General features: G+C 39.5%; 1 protein-coding gene and 1 pseudogene across 1 annotated transcript in view; one reads left to right on the forward strand and one right to left on the reverse strand.

Moving 5' to 3' along the window:
* The window catches only part of LOC128778557 (myosin-IIIb-like), a 121538-nt gene extending 109732 nt beyond the window's left edge, over positions 1-11806 (reverse strand). The window contains exon 1 of the mRNA XM_053907793.1: positions 11546-11806. The gene's annotated coding sequence lies outside the window, so the exon portion shown is untranslated. The remainder of the gene's footprint in view (positions 1-11545) is intronic.
* Positions 839-936, forward strand: LOC128772726 (U6 spliceosomal RNA; annotated as a pseudogene).
* Positions 11807-21989: the final 10183 nt, after the last annotated feature.

Here is a 21989-nt window from a genome sequence, read left to right on the forward strand (position 1 = left end):
TCACTGCCAACTCCCAAATTTCTTTCTCTCTTTTTTTTTTTGAAAGAGAGGGGGAGAGCATGAGTGAGTGAGCGGCAGAGAAAGAGAGAGAAAGAAAATCCCATAAGGGGCAGAGAGAGAGAGAGAGAGGGAGAGAGATAATCCTGAAGCAGGACTTGACCTCACCTGACATGGGGATTGAACTCATGAACCGTGAGACCATGACCTGAACCGAAGTCAGATGCTTAACCGACTGAGCCACCCAGGTGCCCTCAACTCCCAAATTTCTATCTCTAACCCAGAGCTCACACCTAAATACTTGACTCAGTTATTCAATGATTTGCTCAACATCTCCATTTGGTTATCTAAAAGGAATGGCACATTTAACATGTCCGAAGACAAACTGTTGATTTTCCTCATTTCAACAAATAGTAATTCTATTAGTACTTAGATCAAATACCCTTGGAGTCACACTTGACAGGATGGAGACCGACATGGGGCTTGAATTCATGAACTGTGAGATCATGACCTGAGCCAAAATCAAGAGTTGGATGCTTAACCACCTGAGCCTCCCAGGTGCCCCTTAGTTGTGTAGTCTTAAAGTGACTCCCCATATATTGTCTATTAGTGTCAAGTAAGGGGAAAAAAACAACAAGCAATGGAGAAATTGTACAACACCTTGACCAGGTGGTCCAAATTATCGTCCGCATGGGACAGATGACATCATGTGGCTCCAGATGTGGTACCTTGGACAGGACACACCTCACCTGGGCAGCATTCTGGCTGAGATTATATAACCAATGTAAACATGAGGAAACACCAAACACATAATGAGGGATGTGCTATAAAACAAAATGGCATGTGATACAGATATTTAAAGTTGGAATAATACTGGAAAGATTACCATTACCCCTGCACAAAGATGATATACAAATTTGTGAAGAAACAGAAATGGTGTGGGGCAGACAGGAGATCAACATCATAAAAGACAGATTAAAGGAGGCTAAAGGAACACGACAGTCAACGGTGGTACCTGACTTTAGACTGGAGCCTGTACTGAAGGGAAATGCTATAAAGGACATTGACAGGTCAGCTAACAAAACTTACATATGGAGGGTAGATTAGATAAAAGCACTTCATCAGGCATTATGGTTATGTAATAGAATACTCCTACTAGAAAATATACACTGAAATATTTAGGAGTAAAGGGCCATGAAGTATACAACTTACTTTTACCCTGTTCAGAAAAGAATTACATTATGTGTGTGTGTATGTGTGTGTGTGTGTGTGTGTGTGTGTGTATACACACAGATAGATATATAAATAACTGTAGATGTAGATTATATATATAACAATTTTCTCTGAACGATTTAAAATTGTTTTAATGTTTACTTATTTATTTTGAGAGAGAAAAAAAGAACTTGAGCAGGGGAGGGGCAGACAGAGAGGGAGACAGAGACTCCCAAGCAGGCTCCATGCTGCCAGTGCACGGTCCCGATGAGGGTCTTGAACTCAAAATGTGAGATCATGACCTGAACCGAAATCAAGAGTTGGATGCTTAACCAACTGAGCCACCCAGGTGCCTCTCTCTGAACTATTTTATATACATGTATATAGAGAGAGTTGGGAAGAAACATGCAAATGTTAAAGTAAGCAGAGTAGAATGAAGAAATATAGAAATGTACCTTTTCTATTTTTGCAACAAACACATACTGATTTTAAACTCCATTGTTTAAGGGACAACTGGGTGGCTCAGTCGGTTAAGCACCGACTTTGGCTCAGGTCACATCTCATGGTTTGTGAGTTTGAGCCCTGCATTGGGCTCTATGCTGACAGCTCAGAGCCTAGAGCCTGCTTTGGATTCTGTGTCTCCTTCTCTTTCTGCCTCTCTCTCTCTCTCTCTCAAAAATAAATAAACATTGAATTCCCTTGTTTGAGCAAAAAAGTAGAGATGCAGCATAACATAGAAATTGAGTGTAGTATGGGGGTCCAGTGGACCTGGGTCTAAATCCTGGCTCTGCCACTACCAGCCGTGACCCCTAGGGCAAGTTACTCTGCCCCTGAGTCTCAGTTTCCTTCTCTGTGGAGGAACAGTCTGCAAAGTTCTGTTACAAAGATGAAGTGAGGCAGCACCTAGCAAGTGCTCAGTGGAGGGCATGACGTTCAGGTCATGGACCAGGGCATGGTAAGAGCTCTCCAACCATTAAGTGTTATGATTATGAAGATGCTGTACCTCCCCCACTCGGTGATGCTGCCAGATGCAGTTTCACAGAAGTATAAAGGCTCTGGGGAGTCAGAGGACAGGGGCATCCAAGGGATGCAGTATTGGGGTCATGGCTTGTGCTGGGAAAAGAAAGGTTCCTTGGTGGGAGAAAGCCTAATCAAGAAAGCCACGTAAAGCACACTGTATGTATTCCAAGGAGCTTCCCCAGACTAACATCATGGTCTGCTCAAACCGTCCTCCGCTGTTTAATAAGGACAGGTGCATGTGTGTGTGTGTGTGCGCACAGGTGCATGTGTGTGTGTGTGTGTGCGCGCACACACACACACACACACACATGCTTTATTTGATCCAAGGGCTGTGTGTCTTGGACAATTTTACCACAAAAGCCTAATCTCTGCTATAAGAATTATCAATCCCTTCACTTAGGTCAAACTTTCTGGCCTCCAACAAATACTTCTAAAAAAATCAAAATGCCTTTAAATAGGGGCACCCGGTGGCTCAGTCAGTTAAGCATGGCTCAGGTCATGATCTCGCAGTTCCTGAGTTCAAGCCCCATGTCAGGCTCTGGGCTGATAGCTCAGAGCCTGGAGCCTAATTTGGATTCTGTGTCCCCCTCCCTCTCTGCCTCTCCCCTGCTGACTTGTTCTCTCTCTCTCTCCCAAAAATAAACATTAAAAAATTTTTTTTAAATAATTAAAAAATAAAATGTCTTTAAGTAATTAACTCCCCTCTAAGAAATCCTGAAGGCATGAAGAAACCAGAGTCTGGGGGGGGGGGGAGGGGGGCGGGGAAGGGAGAAGGAGGGTAATACCCCTCTTTCTGCAGCATTAGACCCAGGTGGCTCACCTACACTGGCTTCAACGTTGGCCTTACTTATCATATATACCCGGTTAGTGGATTCTGTCCCAGAGAGATCATGTGGTGACAACTAGCCCATCCTGCAAATCTGTTGATAGCCAGCCAATCAGCCAGCTTCCGACACTCCTAACTCAGCACTGCTTCGTTCCTGACCTCTATGGTGGGTTGTGGAAACCACACTCGCTTTAATTCATTGAATCCTGGCTCTGCAATGAACTCATCATGTGACTTTGGGAAAGTTATTTACCTTCTCCGAGCATCGGTTCCCTCTTCTATTAAACTTGGGCAATAATATGTACCTCCTAGTATTGCTTAATAAATACCAGCCCCTTTTCATCCTCTATAGTTGAGTGTCATAACAGGCCCATGAGTTGCTATTTGAAAGGGCACGTTTATAATCAGTCATTTTGTTCATATTTTCGTATATTGATCTCAGTGTGAACATTTAGTTAATAAGAAAAGACTTTCGACGCAGCAGGAAATTCTCCAAAGATATTCTTCAATGGGTGGTAGGTTTTAAAGTGTCTCTAGGCCTCTGGAATGGATAGCGGTCAATTAGCCTGCCTCTTGCCTGAGAAATCAGACTAATTACTGGTGAGGCTTGGCTAATGGGGTCTTTTGTGAACTCCCTCCCTAAATGAGAAATCTTTAACTTTTCACAAAACCTCAATCTCATTTGTGCTGCCGATTCCTAATATTTCTAAATAAATGCTTGGCCTCTGGGCTTTTGTAGTCAAATAACCCAAATCAAACCAAGCTGCTCTGCCAAGGGAAAATTTTACTTTGTGTAAATCTACTGGAAGAAACTTTTAGAATCAATTTGAAATCACCAAAGGCAAAGACTAGCTGCAGTCCACTCTGGGGCCAGTTTTGTGGATGTGGGCTAAAAGGTGAGTTTACTCCGTTTGGGTTTAAATGACTTGTTGAGATGCCCAAACAGTAAACAGTGGCTGGTTTCAGAGCTCAGAGTATGCAAGAAGCAGGCTTGTCCCCCAACCCCAAGTCGACTGCCACATATAGACAAGCTCAGGGTTCTCTACCTAAGGCAGAGGACGCAAAATCCAGGGAAGCCATTATCTGTCCCACATCAACCTAGAAAGGAGGTGAAAGAGTCTGGAAAGGCAAGAGGAGTTTGAGGCAGGAAGTCACTTGAAGACAGCCAAACTTGAAACAGAAATACACGCAAATGCCAAGAGAACGAGAGGGGTAAGCAATTCAGAGCTTGGCAGGAATCTGGAAAAGATTCCAAAAGTGAAAACGGAGCTGAGGTGTAGCCTACATGGTTGGCTAGAGGGACCTGCTCCAACAGAATCTCCAGTGACCATGGAGGGGATATCTGGAATGGCCTACATGAGTCTTTCCTTCCCACTTCTTCCTCATCAAGGACTTCCACAACAACTCTTGAAATGCAGGATCAAAGTAGAACTTGGGAATGCTGGGTGCCTTGGATTCCTGTTATTGTATTAAATTACATTGAATTGCCTCCTAGAAGACCTGAGGTCTTCTTCTATTGGATTTTTACCAGCTCCATTTGTTCTTCCCAAAAAAATTTGAGAAGACACGGTTGTCCATCGCATAGCTGCTTGGGATATTCTGGGTCCTCAATCTATTCTGACTACGTAATGGGGGAACAAAATCCTTCTTTTGGGTAAAAAATTTCAAGAAGATAAAACAAAGAGGCACAAACATGTTTTCAAGACATAGTTTTTTATTGTAATGGGAATTCCTGTCAAAAGTTAGGATGCAGCGAACCCCTGTTTCATTCCCTCTCCTATACTTCTCCACTTGGCCTGGGATATCCTAACCAAAATCCTCTTTAAAGCCTTCAGCATCTCCATTCTCTAGTCCCATTCTTAGCACATGTATCTCCCCTCTAGGAACAAGCTTAGGCAGGGGTCTCAATCAGCACATGCAAAACTACATATGTCTCAAAGGCCCATCTGTAGGCAGAACAAGAAAGCCTCTCATTTCTCAATGACTATGGCTGTCAAGCTGCAGTATACATATGGACTAGTTAGAGAACTTGTTAAAATGCATATTTTGGGTAACTTCTTCTAGAGTCACTAAGTCTGGGTGCATTTTTGAACAGTCATTCTAGGTAATTCTGATTCAGGTATAAAAAGGACACGTTTGAAAGACTGTTTGAGGGCTACATTAGTATCATAAGTCCTAGAGAACCAGCAACAACTCCAAAGAGGAATAAAGGGTCATTTCCCTCCACTTCTCTTGACCAAAAAGGAATCATCCCCAGGATCTAGATCTCAAGAAAGCCACATGGTTCAACTGTCCCACTCCAAGATGGTGCTTTGGGAGTCTATGTTACCCATAACAGCGGCTGCCTTCTCCTAAAGATCTTGAGGGGGCAGGATTCCATAGCCTCCCATGCAAAGCCATTCCAGTGTCTAATTGCCCTTCAGCTAAGAAGTTCTTCCTTACATTTAATCAATTCTTTGCAAGTCCTTGCAAGACTCATCAACTCTTGCTCTATTCTCTGTGTAGATGGAAAAAAACAAGTTATTGTGCAATTTCTATCCATTCATTGAATCACAGAGTATTGGAGACAAAAGGGATTTCAGATATAAACTGGCACTGTGGTTTTATTTGACCTATAAAGGTGCTTGTCCAAAGACACACATAGATTCAGTAGATTATTTAGTTTCCAGTGCCTGCAAAACATCTGAGGGAAGCTGTCTAGGAGGTGGTTAACTATACTAGTCTTCCATCCTGTGCACTTTCTATTCTACTGTGTTGCCTTAATTTGGGGATAGGGATGGGAGCAATCCTTTAGCCTTCTCCATTTCAGAATATACATATGAACCTCTTCATCATTCCTCCAAAGAGATGTGTTTTCCATCATCGTAATCATTTTAGCTGCTTGTCTTCAGATTTTCCTTTGCTCCAAATAGGGTTGTCAGATATAGCAAATAAAAATTCAGGATGCCTAGTTAAATTTGAATTTCAGATAAACAACTAATATTTGTTAGTAAGTGTCTCCGTGCAATATTTGGGACATGCTTATACTAACAACAAAAATTATTATTTATCTGAACTTCAAATTTAACAGGGATTTGTATATTTAATCTGGCAACTGTCATTCCAAACATTCTAGAAGTGTAGCAATTAAAACTAGAGACAGAACTTTCACATCTTCAGCAATTCCTCATACTCACTATGAACACCCCCAGTCTCATGGTCTTTATGTTTGAAGCTCCCTCTGCTAGAATGTTCTGCCCCAAAATATCTGTGTAGCTTGATCCCTTACTTCAGGTCACTTCCAGATTTCTATTTATCAAAGAGGTGTTCCTGATCATCTTACAGAAATCTCACCATTAATTCCAAACTTCTCACTCTGATTTATTTTTCTGTCATCACTTATTAACACCTGGCAAAGTATATGTTCACCTACTTATATAATTTCCATCTCTTCCCTTAAAGTAGAACATAAACTCCATGACAGAAGGCACTTGGCTCTATTCATTGCTATATTCCTATCATGTAGAACAGGGCCTAGCATACAATAGGCCATATATTAGTTACTTAATGCTGCATTAAATGACCCAAAAGTGAGTGACTTAAACAATAATCATTTATATCTCTTACTGTTCCAGTGCTCAGGAATTCAGGAGACTGGGCTAAATGGTTATAGCCAAGAGTTTCTCATGAGGTGGTGATCAGATGTCAGCCAGAGCTACAGACATCTGAGGACTTGTTTGGGGTTAGAGGATCCACTTCCAAGGTGGCTCACTCATGTAGCTAGACAATGATCCTGGCTGTTGGCAGGAGAGCTTTGTTCTCTCCATTCCTCTTCACAGAGCTGTTATGAGGTTGACTTCAAAGTCATACACTGTCACTTCCTCCGTATTCTATTGGTCACATAGGCCAGTACTGACTCCATGTGGGAGGAGACCTATATTAGTTTTCCATTGGTGCATAGCAGATTATCACAAAATCAGCAGCTTAAAATCACACAAATTTATTATCTCATGGTTCTGTAAGTTAAAAGCTTGGGAAGGAATTTCTAGGCTTTCTGCTCAGGATCTCACAAGGCTGAAACCAGAAACATAGACTCACAAACAGAAGGCAAGTACTAAAATTATAAACCTAAATCTCAACACCTTAATAATTACCTTAAATGTAAGTGGTCTAAATACGTATATCAGAATGATTTTTTAAGTGCCCCAATTATACACTATACCCAAGAAACTTACTTCAAATATAATGATATAGACAAATTGGAGGCAAAAAGATGGAACAAAATATACTGTGTACACATTTTCAAAACAGAAAAAAACCCAAGTGGCATTATTAATTATATTATTACAAAGTAGACTTCAGAACAAAGAAAGTGATTAGGCATAAAGAGGGTCATTCTATTATAATACAGTGAGCATTTCACCAAGAAGACATAACAATTCTAAATGTGTATGCACCAAATAGCAGAGCTTCAAACATGAAGAAAAAACTAACAGAACTGAAAGGAGAAATATATATGAATCCACAGTTATAGCTGGAGACTTCACACTCCTCACTCAGCTATTGACTGAAACAGTACACAGAAAATCAGCAAGATTATAAAATTGCTGATTTGAATAGTCACCATCAGCCAAATTATCTAATTGGCATTCATAAAATACTTCATCCAACAATAGCAGAATAGGTATTCAAGTGTCCATAGAACATTCACTAAGGTAGACCATATCCTTGGTCATAAAATAAACTTTAACAAATTTAAAAGAATTTAAGTCATATATGTTCTTTGACCATAATGGAATTAAACCGGAAGTCAATAACTGGAAGAAAAACCCAGAAAATCTCCAAACATTAAATGCCTATATTAGAAAGGAAAAAGATCTCAAACCAATTATCTAAGCTTCCACCTTAATAAACTAAACATAAATAAATAAAATCAAATAAACCTAAATAAAGCAGAAGGAAGGAAATAATAAAGATCACAGCAGGAATTAATGAAATTGAAAGCAGGAAAAAAGAATAGGGAAAATCGACATAACCAAAAGCTAGTTCTTTGGAAATAACGATAAAATTGATAAGCATCTTGTAAGACTGAAAAGAAAAACGATGAAAGACACAAATTCCCAATACTGGGAATGAAAGAGAGGACACCACTGTAGATTCAAAATGCATTAATAGGATAAGTAAACACTATGAACATCTCAATGCTTATAAATGCAAAAATTACATAAAATGAAGTAATTCTCTAAAAACCTCAAACTACCAAAACTCCCCCTAAATGAGATAAGCAACCTAAGTAGTCTTACAACAATTAAACAAATTAAATCCATGGTTAAGGCTATGTGAAAAAGGAATTTCCAGGCCCAGATTGTTTCACTGCTAAATTCCATCTAACATTTAAAGAAGAAATAATACAAGTTCTACATGCCTTTCCAGAAAACAGAAGAGGAGGGAACACCTCCCAACACTATCATGATACCAAACCTTGACAAAGACAGCGCAAGAAAACTAAAAATATCTCTCATAAACATAGGTACAAGTCTTCAATGACATATTAGCTAATCCAATCCAGCATAGATATTAAAAAACAGTACACCCCCACCAAGCGGGGTTTATCCTAGAAACGCAAGGCTGGCTTCAATGATCAAAAATCAGTCAATGTAATCCATCTTATCAACAATCTGAAGATAGTATCAACTGATGGAGAAAAAGAATTTGACAAAATTTAACATCTATTTATAATTAAAGCTTTCAGCAAACCAGAAAGAAAAAGAAACTTCTATTAAAGGAAATCTACAAAAAACCTAGGACTAGCATCAAACTTACTTAGTAGGTGAAAGACTTAATACCCTCTCCCTCAGATTGAGAACAAGGGAAGGACGTCTGCTGTCACAATTTCTATTCAGTACCATACTCCACATCCTAGCTACTGCAACGAGGCAATAAAAAGTAATAAAAGGTATACAAATTAGAAAGGAAAAAACTTCCCCCATTCACAGATGACATGATTGTCCTCAGGGAAGATCCCTAGAAAGCTATAAAAAGTTCCTAGAACTAATAAATGAATTTGATAAGATCATAAGATACAAAGCCAACACACCAAAGTGGTTTCTTTATAGTAGTAATGACGTTGGAAACTAAAATTTTTTAAAAACACCACTTACAGGGGCGCCTGGGTGGCTTGGTCGGTTGAGCGTCTGACTTCGGCTCAGCTCATGATCTCACGGTCCCTGAGTTCGAGCCCCGCATCGGGCTCTGTGCTGACAGCTCAGAGCCTGGAGCCTGTTTCAGATTCTGTGTCTCCCTCTCTCTCTGCCCCTCCCCTGTTCATGCTCTCTCTCGGTCTCAAAAATAAATAAACGTTAAAAAAAAAAAATTAAAAAAAAAAAAACAAAACACCACTTACAGGGGCGCCTGGGTGGCTCAGTCCGTTAAGCGTCCGACTTCGGCTCAGGTCATGATCTCACGGTCTGTGAGTTCGAGTCCCGCTTCGGGCTCTGTGCTGACAGCTCAGAGCCTGGAGCCCATTTCAGATTCTGTGTCTCCCTCTCTCTCTGCCCCTCCCCTGTTCATGCTCTGTCTCTGTCTCAAAAATAAATAAACATTAAAAAAGATTTTTTTTTAATAAAATAAAATAAAAACACCACTTACAAAATGAAGTCTCAGGTATAAATCTCATCTTCAGCCTTAGACTGTTTTTCAAAATCCTACTGTACTAGGGCATTTAAAAGTGCTAAACTGAAGTTCAAAAACAGACAAAAGCTATGGTACCAGAAGACAGAAACGTCATGGGGAGGAGACAGGATGTAGGATTTGGGGTAGAGCATAGGGGGACTTCTGATTTCTCTGGTACTATTCCATGTCTTGCCTTGGGTGATGATATGTTTCTTTTGTGATCATTCACTAGAGTAGACAGCTATGAATTGTGTACTTTTCTGTTTTCTGACTGTATGTTCTCCATCAAAATTCTTAAAAATAATAGTGACAAGCATAAAAGGAAAATACAGAGTGCTATCATGTCTTGAAACATTGTAAAACTGCATTTTGAAACTGCATTTGGCATTAACCAACTAAATGTTAGCAGAATGATTTGAGAAATGTTTATTTAACTTCATATAAAATATTTTTGTTTCATAAAATTTGTATCATCCTCATCCATATTTTCCTCACATTATTACCTATCAATGCCAGTAACTGTTGTTACAATGGCTAACACCAATCATCCTTACAAAACTCAAGGATGCTTTCCTTTGTGGGATAGGTGGTCTTAAGGTCATAGAGTTGGGATAATCCCCCAACTACATAAGGCCCATCTTTCATTTATTTCCACCATCCCAATTCCTCTATTTCCCTCTCTGTCCTCCCCTTATCCCCAGATATAGGTAAGTAGAGAATGCCCTTGTGATTATCCTTGGATGTTACTTTATTCTTTAAAATTATAAATCATAGAAAGTTTTAGTTATTAGGATGAATAAACTCTAGAACTCTGATGTATAGCATGGTGACTATAGCTAATAATACTGTATTATATACTTAAACTTTGTTAAGAGAGTAGATCTGAAATGTTCTCACCACACACACACATACACACATACACACACACACACAAATGATAACTACGTGAGATGAGGAATAGTTAATTAGCTTAATTGTGGTAATCATTTCACAACGTATACATGTATCAAAATATTACATTGTGCACCATAAATATATACAATTTTGTTAATTGTATTTCAATAAAACTGGAAGGATTATAGTTTTCTATGTGTGTAAAATTTTAATTTATATAAATGGCTTATACCATAGATATTTACTCGTTTTTTCCACCTGACACCATGGTTTTGAACAATTATCTCTCATGCTATGTGCACATCTAGCTCATTATTTCTGACTGCTGCAGCATTCATTCAGTGTGTATCTTCTACTTTTCTATCCATCTTTTTCTTCCGTGATGAACAACAGAAAGTACTGCGCACCTCCTATCCATCTCCTGCACAAATGTTTCTCTGGAATATATATTGAGGGTTGGGATAGCTGGGTCACCAAGTATGTACATTAATCTTTGCTTGGTACCACCAAAATGCAGCTCTAAATAGTATCTCTTTATGCTTTCAGTTTGTATTTCCCTGTTAGTGAGGTAGAGCATTTCTTTCACAGATATTAGTCATTTAGATTACTGGTTCTGTGAACTGCCTATTCATACCCTGTGCCCATTTTTCTACTAGGTTTCCAAGTACTCTTTACTGATTTAAACAAGTCCTCCCAAAAGTGTAAAGTACAAAGTAAATAATTTGATGTCAAACATTAAACATTTTTCTTCCATGAATAACATTATGGGCAGAATGCAAAGTATACACAGATAACCAAATGTGGGAAGATATTTGCAGGATCTAAAGTATCATGGGGGTCTCCATTTTAACTTATTTAAGCCCCCCAATGATCATAGAAGTCAGTGCCCTTATAACTCCATTTTAGAGATGAGAAAACTGAGGCCAGAGAGGCTAAATAACTCACCTACAATCCAATAGCTAATTAGAAGATTATCGGATTTTCAAGTCTATCCTCTGGGACGTCTGCTTTTCCTTTCCACAAGTAAGAAGCTTGAAAGTCATCACTCGAACTGAACAAGTAAAAAGCTGAACTGACTGAAAAACAAGTCTTCCTGGATAAGAGAGGGGAGGATACAGGGCAAACCACTGCCCCCCAACACTTGAGAGGAAAATACAGGAAGGCGCAACTGACTAAAGCAGAGACTCAGGAGGAGAAAAGCCTGTGGGAACCCTTGAGGGGATAGAAAAGCTGAATTGGAATTAACAAATTGCTGGAGGCTCAGTGTGGACAAGTCTGAGAGTTAAAAACTCCAGGGGGATCTGGTCACGAGGGGCGCCCACAATATTATGAGATTTACCTCCAGCAGCTTGATCGCGTTCCCAAAGTAAGTATCAGAGAAAAATCCCTCCTATTTCTGGCAGGAGGAGCAGAAAAGAAACCTTTTGAAATGCATCAGAACACAGTGTTCTTAACAAGGCCTGCCCTAGGGTGACATTAGTTAAGCCAAGCCTAACCAGCTGGGGTTATCAGAGCCTAATTGACCTGAGGAAGAGAAATACCAGCTGTAGCCATTTGTTCCACAAAAGAGAGAGAAAAAGACTGAGAAAACCTCTGAAGTTCAGTCCAGAGGCACAGGCTCACTAAAAGACTGAGACCTAATCATAAGACTGTAGAACACTTCCCCTCCCCCAACACTTTACCACCATGTTACTAAAGGCCTACTTACAACAGTTTCTTTTTCCCAGTACATCATGTCTGGCTATCAAGAAAAAATTAAAAGACATACCAAAAGGTAATAAACACAACTTGGAAAGACAGGACAAGCATTGGAACCAGATATGGCAGGGATGTTGGAATTATTAGACTGAGAATTTAAAACAACTATGATTAATACGCTAAGAGCTCTAATGGGTAAAGTAGACAGTATGGAAAATCGGAGGGGCAATGCAAGAGATTGGAATTCTAAGAAATGGAATTCTAAAGAGATGGAAATTCTACGAAAGCACCAAAAAGAAATGCTAGAGATCAAAAACTCTAACAGAAATGAAGAATACCTTTGATGGGCTTGTTAGTAGACTGGACACAGTTGAAGAAAGAATCTCTGAGCTAGAGAAGATCTCAATAGACCCCTGAAACACTGAAAAGCAAAGAGAACAAAGACTGGGAAAAAAATGCAGAACAAAATACTCAAGGGGGCTCCTGGGTGGCTCAGTCCGTTGAGTGTCCAACTCTTGATTTCAACTCAGTCGTGGGATCGAGCCCTGCATGGGGCTCTCCCTGAATGTGAAGCCTACTTGGGATTCTCTCACTCTCTCTGCCTCTCCCTCTGCCTCCCACCCCTCTTGTGTGCTCTCACTCTCTCTCCTTCTCTCTCTCAATTTAAAAAAGATGTTTAAGCAGGGTGCCTGTGTGGCTCAGTTGAACAACAGACTTTGTTCAGCTCAGGTCATGATCTCACAGTTTGTGAGTTTGAGCCTCGCATTGGCTCTGTGCTGACAGCTCAGAACCTGGAGCCTACTTTGGATTTTGTGTCTCTGTCTCTCTGCTACCCGCCCCCCACCCCCACCCCGCTCATGCTCTGTCTCTCTGTCTCTCTCTCTCAAAAGCAAATAAACATTTTTAAAAATTTTTAAATATCCAAGAAATGTAGGAGAACTACAAAATGGGAATACAAGAAGGTGAAGAGAGAGAGAAAGGAACAGAAGAAATATTTGAATCAATAATGACTGAGAATTTTTCCAAATTAGTGTCAGACACCAAACCATAGATCCAGTAAGCTTAAGAACAGCACACAGGATAACTAACAACAACTAACCTAGGCACATCATCTTCAAACTACAGAAAATCAAAGATAAAGAAAAAACCCAGGGTGGGGGGGTGGGAAACACCTAAAGAGGAACAAAGATAAGAATTACATCTGACTTCTCCTCAGAAACCATTCAAGGCAAGAAGAGAGTGAAATGAAATATTTAAATTTGAAAGAAAAATCCCCACTGGCTTAGAATTCTGTACCATGTGAAATTATTCTTCAAAAGTGAAGGAAAATAAAGACATTCTCAAACAGAAATGGAGAGAATTTGTTGTCCAAAAGAACTGCCTTGCAAGAAATGTTGAAAGAAGTTCTGTAGAGAGAAGGAGAATCATATAGGTCAGAAACCTGGATATACAAGAGCACTGTGGCATAGCAATTTGTAAATGTGTATGTGCCTAACAACAGAGTATCAAATTATGTGAGATAAAACTGATAGAACTTCAAGGAAAAACAGATGAATCTACGATCACAGTTAGAGGCTTCACCACCCCTCTCTCAGAAGTTGACAGATCCAGCAGGCAAATAATCAGTAAGAACACAGCTGAACTGAACAGCACCAATCAACCAGACAATATAATCGACATATACAGTCTACGTCATCCAACAACAGCAGAATATGCATTTTTCACAAGCTCCCATGTAATATTCACCAAGATAGAGACATTGTGGGCCATAAAACACAGAAACACCTTAACAAATTTAAAAGAACAGAAAGCAGACAATGTTTGCTCTTAGGCCACAGGGAATTAGAAATCAGTAACACAAAGATAACTGGAAAATTCCCAAATAATTAAACAACAAACTTCTTTTTTTTTTTTAATTTGAGAGAAGAGACAAAGGGGGGGGCAAAGGGAGAGAAAGAGACAGAGAGAGAAGAAGAAGAAGAAGAAGAAGAAGAAGAAGAAGAAGAAGAAGAAGAAGAAGAAGAAGAAGAAGAAGGAGGAGGAGGAGGAGGAAGAAAAGAAGGAGAAGAGGAGGAGCAGGAGAGGAGAGAATCTTAAGCAGGCTCTGTGCTGAGCACAGAGCCTGGAGTGGGGCTCCATCCCATGACACTGGGATCATGACCTGAGCCAAAATCAAGAGTTAGACACTCAACCAACTGAGCCACCCAGGCGCCTAAATAGCACATTTCTAAATCACACACAGGTCAAAAAAATCTGAAGAGAAATTTTAAAATATTTTGAACTAAATGAAAATAAAAACGCACCTTATCAAAATTTGTTAGATGCAGTGAAAGTAGTGCTTTAGAGGGAAATTTATAGCGTTGGATGAATCTATTAGAAAAGAAGAAAGATCTAAAATTAAAAATCTGTTTCCATCTTGAGAAACTGGAAAAAGAAGAGCAAATTAAACCCAAAGTAAGCAGAAGAAAGGTCTATGTTTTAACTAGTTTCCTTCTATTCCTTCTAGCACCAGTCTTCCAAATGCCTACCTTCTCTCATATCTTTTCTTCCCTTTCCCCTTCATCAAGGTCCATACTCCTCAATAATATCAGTGATCAGGGGCGCCTGGGTGGCTCAGTCAGTTAACCATCCATCTCTTGGTTTTGGCTCAGGTCATGACCTCATTGTTCATGGATTCGAGCCCCACATCAGGCTCCACACTAACAGACCAGAGCGAGTCAGGTAAGCCTCTGACTTCGGCTCAGGTCACGATCTCACAGCTTATGGGCCCGAGCCCCTCATCGGGCTCAGTGCTGACAGCTCAGAGCCTGGAGCCTGCTTCAGATTCTGTGTCTCCCTCTCACTTCTGCTCCTCCCCCACTTGTGCTCCTTCTCTCTCTCAAAAATAAACATTAACATTTTTAAAAATAATAATATCAATGTCTCCAATCCTAGGAAGATTTTTTAGTTTTTTTTCACTATATGACATTTATAATTTTCTTTTTATTGTACTAGCCAATTGTGCTTTATACTATAATTGCAGTGCTAATTACTTTTTTAAAAATTTTTTTAAATGTTTATTTTTGAAGGAGAGAGAGAGACAGAGTGCTAGCACGGGAGGGGCAGAGAGAGAGGGAGACACAGAACCCAAAGCAGACTCCAGGCACCGAGCTGTCAGCAGAGAGCCCGCTGCGGGGCTCGAACCCACAAACGGTGAGATCATGACCTGAGCTGAAGTCAGATGCTTAAGTGACTGAGCCACCCAGGTGCCCCTTTTTTTGTTTTGTTTTGTTTTTTTGAGAGAGAGAGAGAGAGAGGGAGAGATTGAGGGCACAAGTGATCAGGGGGCAGAGAGAGAGAGAGAGAGAGAGAGAGAGAGAGAGAGAGAAGCAGGGTTCCCCTGAAGCAGGGCTCATTTTTACCTGATGTGTGGCTTGTGCTCACCCAAAGTGGGGCTCGTGCTCACTCACCTGAAGTGGGCCTCGAGTTCACCTGATGTGGGACTCGAACTCACAAACGGTGAGATCATGTCCTGAGCTGAAGTCAGATGCTTAATGACTGAGTCACACAGGCACCCGATCATTCATTTGCTTGTTAAATCATCTTAGGGCAATCATTACAGGTACTGTTTTAGTTTTTTTATTGTAAAGATGTGCAAGATTATATGCTTCCGGGTCTTTGGATAGAAAAATACAAGAATATAGAGCCTACATAAACATGTGGATAGTGAGTTAAAAAAAAAAAAAAAAGCCCATCCAGTCATTATTAAACCTCTTAACTGATGAAGCTGTATACTATAAACCTATATATATGTGTGAACATATGCAATTATATCTTATTTATAGTATATCTTTCTATCCTTTCCAAAATAGTAAAATATATATAGTGGTGGCAACAGAGTGTTATTGGAATTGCAAGCCAACCAGATCAAAAAGCAAGTAGAACTGAAACCAAGGTGAAAAGCACAACCTTCGCACAATTAAAGGGGTATTGAGAAAGGCCCCAAATTTGCTGTCAGTCAACAGGTCAAAATCAAAGATATCACAGAGAGATTGACCATACAGAATCACCTGCCTTTTCTTTTTAATTTTTTTAATGTGTATTTATTTATTTTGAGAGAGAGAGGGAGAGCACGAGCAAGCAGGTATGAACAGGGGAGGGGCAGAGAGAGAAGGAGAGAGAGAATCTTAAGCAGGCTCCATGCTGTCAGTGTAGAGCCCCACAAGGGGCTCAATCTCACGAACCATGAGATCATGACCTATGCCAATATCAAGAATCAGAGGCTTAACCAACTGAGCCACCCAGTCGCCTCTCACCTACCTTTTTAAAAAAAAAGCTTTTAGGGGCACCTGGGTGGCTCAGTCCATTAAGCGTCCAACTTTGGCTCTTGTCATGACCTCACCATTCATGGGTTTGAGCCCTGCACTGGGCTCTGTGCTGACAGCTCAGAGCCCGGGGCCTGCTTTGGATTCTGTGTCTCCCTCTCTCTGCTCCTCCCCCACTTGCACTCTGTCTCTCTCTCAAAAATAAATAAACATTAAAGAAATTTAAAAACAAAACTTTTTATTTTGAAATCATTACAGATTTACAGGAAGCTGTAGAGATAATACAGAGACAACCCCATTTCCTTCCCCCAATGTTTACATTTTATAACCCCATAGTCTGATATCAAAACTAAGACTCTAATATTGGTAAAATATGGGTGTGGTTCTTTCATCTTATCATGTGTGAGTATGTATAAACACTACTGCAATCAAATACAGAACCATCCCATCCCATCCCATCAAAATCTCCCTCCTGCGGGGCGCCAGGGTGGCTCAGCTGGTTGAGTGTCTGACTTCGGCTCAGGTCTTGATCTCACAGTCCGTGAGTTCGAGCCCCTCGTCGGGCTCTGTGCTGACAGCTCAGAGCCTGGAGCCTGTTTCAGATTCTGTGTCTCCCTCTCTCTGACCCTCCCTGTTCATGCTCTGTCTCTCTCTGTCTCAAAAATAAATAAAATGTTAAAAAAAAAATTTTTTTTTTAATTCTGCCTCTTGCTACCCTTTATAGTTCAGTTTGCTTGTAAGGAAGGTAACAATAAGAAAGAGAATGAATTAAGAGCCCAGTCTGGGAGCACATTCATGGAGGTGAATGTGGAAGCAGTAAATGGAAGAAGACTATCAAGGAACTGTCACTAAGCCAGACTTTCTACTGCGTTAGGGATTCTTGGTTGGGGACCTGCAACCATTGCTCATGGCTCCTCTGAGAAGACAAAACCCTTAAGTAGAAAGAGAGTAACATTGCTTCTGCTACACTGCCCCCAGATTGTCAGCTTAACCTTCATCTCCTGCCCTGCATCTCCCCAGCTGGCCGATTCACTCACTCTCTGACTTCTTATTCACCAAGAGCTACACCGAATCCTCAAATCCCTCAGTGACGTTGGCCTGCCTAATCTAACAACCCCAGGTAACCATACCCCGCATTTACTGAGCCACCCAGGCACCCTTCCTCATTAACTTTTAATAACCTCACTTTCCTCACCTCCGGTATCCAACAGACTGGGCTTTTGAGCATCTTTTCGTGGTCCCCTAGTTTTTCCTCCATTTCTCTCCGACCCTGATTATTTCTCATGTGCACCATTAAAATAATAATTTCATTCTCCTTCACAGTGATGCAGGGCTCTTTCCCTCAAAACTCAGCATGGAGAACATCACTTCCCTGCTCAAACTCCTGTGATGGCTCATTGTCTATGAAGGTAAACTTTTGGCGTTTAAAGGCATCCATTCCCTAGATAAGTGTGCTCTATAGCCAATCACCCCTTTCTTCTGCTGCTCCTTCACTATCTTTTTTACCTGTTTAATGAAATTCTATGCATCCATAAAGGCCACTTTCAACGCCATCTTCTCTGTTAAGCTTCTTTGACCTCCTAGATGGAATTAATCCTCCGTGGCATTCCTGTTACTTCATTCTTTTTTAAAAAAAGATTTTATTTTATTTTTAAATGTTTATTTATTTTGAGGGAGAGAGAGAGAATCCCAAGCAGCCCCAATGTGGGGCTCTATCCCACAAACTGTGAGATCATGACCTGAGCCAAAATCAAGAGTTGGACGCTTAACCGACTGAGACACCCAGGCGCCTTCATTCTAACAATTATTTAAGTCTGCCTAGAAATATGGTTCATGAACATTTATACAACATTGCAGTTGCCTCAGTCATTTTCGATACAGCAGAATACTAAAGACAGATCATGGCTTTTATATTTAAAGTAGGGTTTAAATCCCAATTCCTTTGCTGACTATGTGACATTGCACCAATTAACCTCTGTGAGCCTCATTTCTTCATCAGTAAAATGGGGAAATAGTATCTGTCCAATAAGAATTAAACAGGATAATGTGGATAAAATGCCAAGCACAATATCTTCTTATTCATAGTAGGAACTAAAAATATTAGCTCAATTCTCCACTTTGTATCATACCTAGTACCTAAGGCAAGGCTTTAGGAACAGCAGGCTGTTTAAAAATGTTTCTTGGATAAAAAGTTGATAATATTGAGATTGTATTAAAAGAGTCTAAGGATTTATAGCTAAATTCACAAAATAGCTGAAAACTGAGAAGAGATCGGGAGGAAAACATTTTTTTAATGTTTTTATTTTTGAGAGAGAGAGAGAAAGAAAGAAAGAAAGAAAGACCATGAGCAGGGGAGAGGCAGAGAGAGGGAGACAGAGAATCCAAAGTGGGCTCCATGCTGACAGCAGAGATTCCCGCATGGGGCCTGAACTCACAAACCTCGAGATCATGACTTGAGCTGAAGTTGGACACTTAAGCGACTGAGCCACCCAGGAGCCCCAGGAAAACAACATTTTTAAAGAGAGAGAAAAGGGAAGGATGAGCTTTAGGAAATAGACCAATAAACAGGGATTCCTGGGGTCAGGGGCCAGGAGGAGGGCAGTGTGTGTGTGTGTGTGTGTGTGTGTGTGTGTGTGTGTGTGTGTTTAACTTCTTAATGAATACCAACAGTAATAATATAATCAACTTCACCTTTGAGGCATCTATTCAAATTGTGTCCATATTCTCAAATGTTCTCTCATCTTTCTATCTTATCAGAAATGCCGGGCAATGGACATTTCACTCAATTCTCTGTATTTATCTGTTTCAGATTATTTGCAACAAGAACAAGTACTTTTACAAATGTTTTTCTCAATCACAAGAGTAATTAGTTGACAGGCTTACCCTTCCTTGTCCACCAATTCAGGGTCTTAATCTGACGTGCTGACTCTATTGCACCCTGTAGGTGGAATTGGTAAGACGAATTATGGGATAGGTGAGGTATGGGAAGGGCACTTCAATATTAGGGTAAATTGAAAAAATCCCCTAACCTACCAGACTAAATAAGAGTGAGTTTACAAAACAGGTATGGGAAATGCCTGATGACATATATGAGAGGAGACCCACCTGCTAGCTACCATGCAGCATTTGTCTTATTTTCCTCTATAAAACCAAATTGATATCCTGAAGCATCAAAGAGAAGAAAAGACATAGAAGAACCAAGAGAATAATTTCCCTAACAGATTTGAAAGAGCCTGTTTATATCATCCTTTAGAGAAATAAAATTATGCATGACAAATTTTATCAGTAGCAGAGTTACTGCACAGTAATAATAACATAGATGAGAACCATAGGTTCTTATTTTATAAATCATTGTGGAAAATTACAGAGAAGTAATTTTTTGAAGCAACTCTTCAAATAAACAAGAACATTTAGGAGAAATTGCTTGCCTATAATGTCCATTCCAGGCAAGCAACCAATCTGTGTATATCTGGGTCTCCAAGGTGATGGAATTATCTGTACATGATCATTCATCATGGATATCCCCTTAGGAAAAATTAAAGTGAAGAGTATTGATCTGAAGAAATGTAAAGGTCATTGAAAAAAATAAATAAGCTTAAAACAACCCAAATGTTATATAAGGAAAGAAAACCCTGAGGATAAAGTTACATAATTATGATTCTTTTAAAGAATCCAGATGATACAACTAGTTTGGAAACTTAGAAAATGTACTAGCAAATGGATGCCAAAAGAAATATAATCTATTTTTTGAAGGCAACAAACTAGAGTATCTGAGTCAATATATGGGTCAATATAAACAACTAACATTGAAATAAAATATTTGACCTCAGATAGAAATTCTCAAACATTTTAGGCCAAAAGCATTTAGTTTTATTTCATCCAAATTTTCTCATTGACCTTTATTACTTGCTTATGTATATTTTACTTACCATAGTTATAATCCTTTCAGGTAAATATTTTACTTAACTTTGACATCTTCTGCTTTACATCTAAAGTCGGTAATCTCTGGGGGTTTTATTTTAATGATTACTTCTCTTTAGAACACTCAAATAACAGAAATATAAAGTGATTTTGTAAACATTTTAAGAATTAATATTTATTTTTTAAAAACCTGTTACAGAGGAAAATGCTAACTTTAGTTAAAATGTCTACATAGAAAAACATAAAATATGAATATCTAAGTGACTATAATAAACACTTCCATTTGGAAAATAGAAAAATTAAAGAAATACAACAGTTATTGATTCACAGCAATTCTGAAATGTGCCTGGCAAGATATTTGAAGGCCCTTTATCTGATAGGTGTGTATTTCTTGATTAGGTCCAGATTCTACTTCTTGGGAGGATCTCCCTTGTGCATTGCTCTTTGTGGCCTATGGCTCCACGCTCTGGGAAGATGTTCCTTTTCCATTATACTACTTGTCTCCTTGGGAGCCGCACAGCTCTCTGACAGCCTACTTTTTTTTTTCAATATATGCTTACTGAGTCATTTCAAGTTCTGAAGAGTCACAGACTTCTAATATCCTGATTCATAGTTTCTTTACTATAACTCTCTTGAAAATATAGTAAGACTTCTTTTTTCTATTGGTGTTCAGTCAGTTCCATGTTTCAAAAGCTCTAACAACAGCTCTTTTCTAGACATTCTTCTTAAATTTTCTCTGTATCATTGCTTTCTAGCTTCCAGGACTCTCTTTCCACTTATTTGCAGGTAAATTAAGCTTATCAGACCTCAGTGTGAGAGCCACAATTTTAGTCTCTTTTCCACAACCATTTTGTCCAACTGAAGGGATATACTGCACGCCACACCCTTAGTTTGATCTTTACTCTGAAACAAGTACTTTCACAAAGTCTTTTCAGAGGTTTTAACAATGACATCAAGACGGTAATCTCATTTCATCTTTCAGAAGGCTGAGTTTAATGTTACTCAAAGCTTGTTCAGTTTTATCTTTTAGTAATTGTGGTTGAGAGAAGTTGCGCTTTCCAACTCTTCAACTCCCCAAATTTCTAGACCGTGTTGTTGTTTATTCCTGCTACAAAATGGTCAGTTCTTCTCTGAGTTCATCTTCTCTTGTAATACCTTGTGTAATGCAGCCAACAGCGGGCAACACATTCTGTTTTCCAACCCTCTCATTAGGTATCTTATCATCTTATAAATTATTGCAGACAACAGCTTAACAAATATTTTGTCCTTAGATAACATAGATCTCCCTTTCATCCTTCAATATCAGCTTTCTTGCTATTACCTTCAACTCTTAAACCATTGACCTATATTTTATTTTTTTGTTACAAAAAATCCCATTCCTCATAGCAATTTCTCTTTCAGTAAGGATAATCCAGGTTATATTGCAATAACAAGCAACTACAAGAATCTCATCATATGAAAACATT

This window comes from Panthera pardus, unplaced genomic scaffold, assembly GCF_024362965.1.
Source record: "Panthera pardus isolate Hobbes unplaced genomic scaffold, ASM2436296v1 HiC_scaffold_10, whole genome shotgun sequence".
Lineage (NCBI taxonomy): Eukaryota > Metazoa > Chordata > Mammalia > Carnivora > Felidae > Panthera > Panthera pardus.